Source organism: Coptis chinensis, chromosome 6 (genome assembly GCF_015680905.1).
Source record: "Coptis chinensis isolate HL-2020 chromosome 6, ASM1568090v1, whole genome shotgun sequence".
Lineage (NCBI taxonomy): Eukaryota > Viridiplantae > Streptophyta > Magnoliopsida > Ranunculales > Ranunculaceae > Coptis > Coptis chinensis.
Window position 1 is genome coordinate 79,955,945 of NC_141461.1, and position 6,214 is coordinate 79,962,158.

At 35.9% G+C, this 6,214-nt stretch overlaps 1 long non-coding RNA gene across 1 annotated transcript; it reads left to right on the plus strand.

Moving 5' to 3' along the window:
* The first annotated feature begins 2,845 nt into the window (after positions 1-2,845).
* On the plus strand, positions 2,846-3,617 carry LOC147494720 (uncharacterized). Its single transcript, XR_015200299.1, has 3 exons — positions 2,846-2,951; positions 3,146-3,260; positions 3,389-3,617. It is a non-coding gene; the product is annotated as an uncharacterized LOC147494720 (long non-coding RNA).
* Positions 3,618-6,214: the final 2,597 nt, after the last annotated feature.

Genomic DNA, 6,214 nt, shown 5'->3' on the forward strand with positions numbered 1-6,214 from the left:
TTATATGTATGTCTTAACTACTAATATTATCCATCCATGAAAAAAAGAATTTCAAAAGAATAATATCTCTAACAAAAAGCAAGAAGTTCAATCAATTGCAATAGCTTCTAATGAATACGTCTCCGGCTTGCTCCTGTGCTTTCAATCCTCTTTCTATTCGGCCTTCTGGGACCTCTCCTAACATCAGGAATCTCCATAGGCATCTCAATATTTTCAATAGGATGAATTGAGTGGGAGTACAACTGGGAGAAAGAAGAGACATCGAAAGCCGGATCAATGAATGAGTATACTGAACCACTAGAACTAATAATAGACGCCACTGCATGTACGCAAGGGAAACCGTCAATCTGCCAGTAACGACAACTACAAGACCTGCGTTCCACATTGACATGATGACTATGACATCCTCAACCTCAAACTCAACCTCATTTGATCTAACAACCCTAAAAGATCTTGCAACATCAACTTTAGCACAATAAACACTTTCCATTACAGGGCACAACTCCGAACGCCAAGAAAAACACTCACGACAGCGGTTATCAAACATCTTCATCATCTTTCGACGGATATGATACAACATAGCAGTGACAGGCATAGAATGTTCTTCTTTAATCCACGCATTGAAGCACTCGGCAAGGGTGGAACACATCTCACCATACCTGCATCCCTGAAAACACGCATTAGCCCAATGCTCAAATGGGATCTTCACTATGAACTCTTCAATTTTTGTCCCTCCAATTCTCTTCAGCTCAGCAAGCTTGTCCTGAAACTTAGCCATTGTAGGAGCATTAGCACACTCCGAGAACAAATTCATAACATGTGGTATACTTGCACTCCTCCCATACATAGCCCTAGACATATTGTTCTTTAGGTGCTGTATGTACCACTGTACTTGTACCCTTACGAACGACCATTATTGGGTACCACTATAAGAGCTGCCCACTAATGAGGCGTGCTTGCTTGCTCACTACCATGGCAGTCCCGCTTGCCTACTAGTGAGGCGTGCTTGCTTGCCCGCTACTGTGGCATCGCTTGCCTACTAGTGAGGCGGGCTTGCTTGCCCATGACTGTGGCAGTCCCGCTTGCCTACTAATGTGGCATTCGGGCATGCCCTCTATTGGAGCAATGGCACTGCCCACTAATATGGCACCCAAGTTATATATAGCAGGTCCGGAGATATGTCAAGGGATTTTTTCCATATGAAGCTTTTGAAAAGATTTCATACAAAGAGGGAAATATCTCGTCAAATAAGGAAAGGGTATTTTAAGCAATAAGATTCCTATAAATACCCAACAATCATTTCAAACAAAGAACTACTTGCATTTTTTAGACTTGATTCTAGAGAACAATTTGGATACGTAGGCATCCATTGGTGGTACAGTCTCTTTCCCTCTCTATCAACCTCTCCAACAAGATCATTGGTGTGTTTGTGTGAGTTCTCACCCAAACAGGTGCCACAAACAATAGCTATGGAATGAAGTGGGGAAAACAATGGGAATGTTTTTAACTAACCCAGCATGTTTGTCACTCAAAAATGTGAACCTCCTATCACAAGGGACAACCAAATTCAAATTCTCCAAGAACCAACGCCAATTGTATCTGTTTCATTAGCCACAACAACCATGGCTACTTGAAACAAACCTAAAGAAGAAAAAACACATAAAACTTCACACTGGGAAAACTCACCAACATTCACATGCAAACTAAAGTATGCATATACAAACAATGTAAACAATGCATATATGAAGACAAATAAACACGATAAGACACTATTAAAACAGTGTCAAAATAACATACATACGTTCAACAAAAAGATAGATGTTTTAGAATAAAACCTTGATTTCCATTTTTATCTATCGCCGCTAACAAACAACCTTTAAATTTGGCCTTCAAGAAAGTCATTTCCAAATAGATCACTGGGCAACAATACTTGAACCCATGGATACACGCTTCAAAACTCATAAACATCCTACGAAACTTATGGAGTCCCTCGTCAATTTCAAGCATAACATGACTACCCGGATTTGAAGCCTTCGAAGCATCTTCAAACCAATGCAGCTGATAATATGAAAACCATCCTCGCCATAAATGTCTTTCAAAGCCAACTCCCTACCAATATAAGCATAATAGCATCTATATATATATATATAATATATATATATATATTATATATATATATATATATATTATAGCTCTCCCCTTCTCAATTGAGGAAGCGTTGCTAGAGTGTCCACGTGTCCAGACTAATTATGAAAAAAGAGGAGAGAAAAACTGCGATACAAACCCACCTAAAAAACCCACGACTATTCCCCCAAAAAAAAAAAAAACGACTAAAATTAAAAACAACCTAGAGATTCTCTCGCTGAAATTTTGTCTCTCTTTTCTCTAATCTTTTCAATCTTTAATTTGGATTTTGGTTTTATTTTCTCATCTTCTCCAATTTTCCATCTTTCTAAAATCCCAGGTGAGTGAGTTGAGTCTCTTGATTTTGAATCAATTTTTTTACCGAATCAAAAATTATTTTTTATCGATTAAAAAAGGTTAGTTTTTTGTTTTACCGATGGAAAAATTAATTTTCTCTCTCTCATTCTCTTGGGTTATTTGTAGAATTCCTGTGGTGAGTTAGTAATAGAGTGGACATCTCAATAGTGGGAGTTCAAAATTTTGGTAAGCTCCTCAATCGGTTCCCCCTCTATTAATTTTCATTAATCTATATTAATTTTGTGTAGTTAAGGTTGGGATTTCTGATTGTTGAATGTTCTTCATAGTTTGCGTGACTAATTTAGTTTACATGCTTCCCTTTTAGGATTGCGCTGCATTGGAAGAACTGTTTCTGAGCCATAATGGTATTTCCAAAATGGAAGGCTTTAGTTTAGATTAGTTAATCTTCGGATCTTGGATATTTCCTCCAACAAATTGACATCAGTGGATGACATTGAAAAATTGACCAGGTTTAGATGATTTTTCTTGGGTGTTTTTTTTTTTTTTTTTTTTTTATTTATAGTAAGGGGTGTTCTTCTTATGTTATTATTACTATCGGCTTTTTATTTTTCCTGGTTTTTCGTCCTTTTTTCTTTCTTTGTCATTGCATGTATAGTTTATTTTACATTTTGACCAGACATTCTTATGGACTATTGCTATGCAGATTGGAAGATCTTTGGATGAACGACAACCAAATTGCATCACTGGATGGCCTTGATCTAGCTCTTGATGGTTTAAGAGATAAACTCACACCCATCTACGTTGAACACAACCCATGTGTACGATTCATTATCCGTCATATTGGTTTTTACAAAAGATTTACCTCCTAGGATTGCATACTAAATGTGAGGGTTGTCCCATGATTATGTCCTACTCCGTACTGAAGTATTGAGTTTTGTTTCTGCAGGCAAATTTTCCTAACTATACGAAGACCCTGAGACAGTTTTTCCCAAATCTGGAGCAAATTGATTCTTATACATTCTCATAAGGCTGGGCCTTGAAAAAGGATGAGTAATACACGCTTGGATGTTTCAGATTGTATTCTCATATTATATTGGGGTCCCACTTCTGTGAACTTCCTAGATTTTCATAAAAGGGAAGCAGAAGCTTATGCATGTGCTGGAAGAATGATGTACACAAGCCAAAAACACAGGACACTACTTAATGGTTTGGGAGTTCTTAAGTAAGGTAATGGCAGCTAAAAATAGGATTGTTAGGCTTGTATTTCGGTATTTCCCAAGGTGTCCATACACCAGGTACGAACTGTTACATGGTTTTCTCTTTGTGTTAGTTGGCTTTTAATAACTTGCTATTGGCAGCAAAGACTAAGAGTATATACTTGAGTCTATATTCTTTGGTGGATTATTCAATCATATAGCAAATTAAACCCAAGGGTGCGCTGGTAACTTATAGAACACAAGGAATTGAATGAAATATATTGAGTTAAAATAACCAGGCCCACTTGCCAGGCCGCACCAGGCCAGTACCAAGCCACTACAGCCCACAAGTCGGGCCGCAACAGGCTATCACCAAGCCATTGTCATGCCATCGCCTAGCCATCCCCTCATAACTTATTATTTGATTTTTTCACATGACTAAATTTAGTAGAATAGTAATGATATATATTTATTAATGTCATGAAATTATCATAGGTTGATATTAGATATCGACCGGTTTTATTAGTAATATCGTTACTATTTATTATTTATTTGTACATGTATTACATATTGTTGTATAGTTGATAACTAACACACAAGACCTTAAATATTTAAGGTGAGGCCGGTTTGAGAATAGTTACGGTGGGACCGTAAATAGTTAAAACGGGTTCAATTAGTGAATAGTTATGGTAGGACAATGTATAGTTGTTAATAGGGAAATATAAATAGACCAATGGTAGAGAAAACCATGCCGCCTTCCTCATCGGAATGACTTAATCCATTCCCATAGAACCTTACACCCCAATAGGAAAAAACTGTGAAAACTAAGAAAAAACCAAATATTAAATTTTATGGAAACCTTATCAGAAAACCTCCTCTCCTTCATTTCCTTTCAATTGTTTGACGAAGCCGATGACTCAGTCTTCAAACCACTCACCTCAACCCCACTATTGAAAAAAAATTTAGTTAATTAAACATCATTTATTAACCTATATTCGGTTTTCTGCTCCTTGATACACTGATTTTCTGAGATATGTATTTGCCTTTTTAGTTTTTACTACATCTCTTGATTGAGATAATGGTTTTCGGCTTACTACTGCAAGGCCTAATAGGGACTCATCTTAAGTAACAAATATACTTCTTGATCCATCAAAATAATAGGTAACTAATTTGTTTAGTTCCTTTTTGATGTTTCGAGTGTTCATGTATAGTAGATGTTTAATGTGACACACTTTATAAAGATGAATTTTATTTATAGTATGTCACCGTGAAATTACGTAATGTGAGATTACATAATGTTTTTTTCGTGTGTATGGTATTCTGGGATAATATCACGTATCGTATGTCAATAACAAAGGAAGAACAAGAAGAGCACCAACTAAAACCAACACATAACATTATCGAAAAGATCGTCACATGGGATGCCTCATTCCCAAGAAAAATAAAATGATAATTCAAATCCTTTTAAGATGAGCAATTAAGTCGGGATTAATCACTACCCAAGTATTTGTTAAATTGCATATGAAACGGGAGAATGATAACTACCCGAGTATTCTCATCACAAATGTTTCATATAAACGTGCTAGCTTAAGGAGCTTCTTTGGAGCTGTTTCAGACACATTAGCTTAAGTTTGTTAGAGTATGTATAATAAGACATATAGTGACATGCAAATAAATTGATGTGGCCAACTCTTATTGAATTTATAGGAGTTCAGATAATTAACTAACATATATAATTGTAGTTAAGTTGCACATTATTATTTTTTCCGTAACTTAATAGTTTTAGAATATTAATTGCAGATGGCCAAATTAGATTATTAACATATATATCAGTGCGTATTCTTAAGCTCTCCGTCATTCTCTCATCTCGAGTTTCTCCACTGTTTGGGATGCTACTCTTTGGGTCACTTTCATTGGTTCAATTGATACATGTCACACCAGTTGAGAATAATATCCATATGAGGGTAACTTTTGTAAGCAACACAAATTTTACACGTTAGGTAATCCCTGTCAATTGATTGCTCATGCTTTGTTACCTGGTTTCCTTTCAATAGAATCATTATACTGGATTAAATGTGATGAACACACAACGTAATTGAGTATTGATGATAGTGCTAGCTAGATGATGCATTCTTGAAAAAAAAAAGGTGGTTTATAACTTATGCATTGTAGATAGAGAAATTTTGATGTTGTGCGGAGAATGTGAAATTTTGGATTTACCATAATAAAATTATAAAACTACTGAGTGTTTGATGATGAATGAAATGTGTGAGGACTAATTATTAAACTATTGGGTGTGTGGTGATGAATGAAATGTGTAAGGACTTCTACTGTGTCAATTAAATTACATATATGCCTTTTTTGGACATGCTATTTATAAAGTGTTAGTATGTGGATTATGCTTTTCTCCCACTCATTGAAATCTAAGATGCATAGTGCAACATTATATTATGTTAGTTGGTTGTCTTCTTTTTCATGTGGTACTTAATATCTTTGGATTAGGAAAGTATCCAAAGATTTGCAATTAATGAGTGGTCTGGAAGCCAAACAATGAGATTTTTCGGGTGCTGAAGTGG